The sequence below is a fragment of the Aythya marila genome (assembly GCF_965140915.1).
Source record: "Aythya marila genome assembly, chromosome: 14".
Classification (NCBI taxonomy): Eukaryota; Metazoa; Chordata; class Aves; order Anseriformes; family Anatidae; genus Aythya; species Aythya marila.
This window is the reverse complement of record NC_139055.1, coordinates 18,418,642-18,421,392: the sequence shown is the minus strand read 5'-3', so window position 1 is coordinate 18,421,392 and position 2,751 is coordinate 18,418,642.

Sequence of the window (2,751 nt, the reverse complement as noted above, 5' to 3'; positions counted from 1 at the left end):
GTTTTTGTGGTGTCATTTATTTAGCGGTGGATTTCCTGTGTTACCTAGTTGAAGTAACGATGCATAACGATGCAAAGCTTACCCAGAACCAAGTGTATCTTCTGAATATTGGGAACACTCAAAAATAGAATTAACTTCTACATCATACGAAATGCAGAAAAGGACATCTGCAATTTGTGGAGAGATTCTAAGGCATTAATCCAAACTCCATCGCTGTTCAGGCAAAAGCTGCCTTAAAGCTCGTTAGTGCTTCTCTGTGGGATCTTGTGACTGAGAGGGGAGATTCACTGCAGTTCCACTGCTGAAGCAATGCCCAAACAGCTGGTTCAAGGGTAGGATGACAAAGGAGCAGAAATGGACAGTGGCAGTGTCTGAGTGGTACTTCCTCTTCATACAAACCAGAGCGGCGTGCTTTTTCTGGAAAAAATGCATCTTACCACGTTATTTTGGCCACATCACGGCCAAAAGTGCACAGCTTCACTTCGGGTTTCTCTTTTCAGGGACTGCTGACGAAATTGTTGCTTGAAGCTCTGTTCTTGGTGTCAGCTCTGCGGGGCATTGCTCTCTGTGAAGCTGTGTTCAGTTTTCTGTGTGTCTCTGGGTTTTATTTGCTACTGGGCTGAGGTCAGTGCTGCACCTGGGACAAAACCAAAAAGCGGAGCTTGGCTGATGCACGGTGTTGCTGAAGTGGTGCTTCTGACTGAAGCTTTTTCTGCACCCCTGATTTCAGGAACTAAACCAAGTCGGTGCTGCTGGCTGCTTCCAAAATTGCTGTAGAAACATGAATACGTACCGTGCTGCAGCAGGGACTGGTTGGTGTCAGAGCCCTGTGCTTTCTGCATATAACATGCAGCTTGCTTAAAGGGCAGTGGGCAGTCTGCTCCCTCTGTGCAGCCTGTACAGCGCTCAGCCCCTTCCTGCACCGTCCCCTGCAGCACGGGGCATCTCAGGTGCTGTGTCGGCAGCCTGCCCTCGTTAAAAGTTCAAACCAGTCCCAAACACAACCTCAGCAGCCATGGGAGCTTCTCCAGGTTGTGGTGGTTTCAGTCCCACCATCTCCTGCGTACCCGGCCCTGCACGCTCCCAGGCGGCTGCGTGAGGTTTGTACTTTGACCTGTTCGTGCTGTCTCTGCCTCCTGTAAATAACTGAAACTTAAACATTGATTCTCTTTTGTTCTTTCTGTAGCTTTTTTAGTCTTCCCACTGCGTGCTCCATAACAACAGGAAGACATGTTAATTAGAAGATTTATTAAGGCCAAAACATCTCATGCAGAAGAAATTAATTGGTGCTTTCACCTTTAAGCTTGCCATATATTGCACAGAAGAGATCATATAGCAAGGACTAAGATGCTCTGTGTCTTCTGATTGGGAAAAGTTTTTGCTTGATCAGGTTTCTTGATCAAGGCAAAATCTGAGGTACTTGCCAAAAGATAAATTGCTAATTAAGGCTGATGCATGGCTTGCACTGAAACCAAAACACTAATCTTGGGGTGAGAGCCTGGACGAGGCACTTAACACTGTGACTAAACTTCCCAAGGGAAGGGGAACGAGGTCGGGTTAGTCCGAGACAAGTTTTCAGCTTGCTGCTTGAGCTGCCACTGTAATGGGATTTTCATTCGTTCCTCTCCTCGGTCTGGTTTTGGGCCGTAACCTGAGAACCTCCTAACGCCCTTAACGCTTCAGCCGGGCTCTGGTGTTCCTTAGCAATAACTCCTTTGTAGCTTTTCTTTCCTGTAGACTTACAGGCTTTACAACCTAAATCCCCAAGCCTCAATTTGTTCAGTTTTCCTAGGGCTGTAACCCACGTGCCTCACACTTAACCCCTCTTTAAAGCCCCCTTTGCCCTCGCCCTTACTTCTGTTACCAGCGCTCCTGCCTGGCCAGCCCGGACTCCTGCAGCTCCTGCTGGGACGTGCTGGGTAAGAGCAGAACCCTTCTAAAGGACAACTAAATAGTTCGGTAACGGAGGGGAAATGCTTTAAAGCTGGAGTGTCGGCATTCCAGGCTTTATGTTCTGCATTTATAGCAGACCGACTTCCCCTTACATAAATAACTTGTTTAAAAAAAACTCTTGATGTTTGTGTCCCAGGCTAACTTCTCAAAGGAACAGGGCAAGGCCCTGGTTTACCTTCATTTTAAACAAACTTGTAAATGAATCTCAGGAATGACCTGCTTGTACCAAAGTTGGGTTTAATAAAAATAGAACTGACATGTTTAACAAACATCTGTTAAACGCGTTTTGTACGCTAATTATATTCACTGGAAGAACACAGTGCTTTGTCCAAATTCACAATCCTCGCGGTCGTTCCAGCTTCCCTCTGTTAACCCCCTTGTCCTGTGTGTGCTGGATGTGCTCGTACAGCCAGCAGCCCCCTGTGCCACGGCTGGAGGTAACGGCCGGGCCCACGGGGTGTGCGGTGGGTGAGGAGGGCCACAAGCTGTAAGTGTTTGATGCAGGAAACGTTCGTTTAGAGCATCGCTGAATTCTGAAAAGAAAATGATCCAATTCACCCTAAGAGCTCTTTGGAAGTGCTGTGTAAATGTTCTCTTGTTTACAAGGACTGAGCATTCCCCAAACCAACCCCACAAAACTGGCCCTCAGCACGTCGGGTGTTTGTCAGCCGTGCTGGCTGAATCCAGTGCGTTCTGCCAGAACGGGGCAGCAGAATGACTGCGGGGTCGAGGGGGGAGCCCAGCTGCAGGTAACACAATCCTGGGGGAGGGAACAACCTGTGGCTGTGATGTGCATGC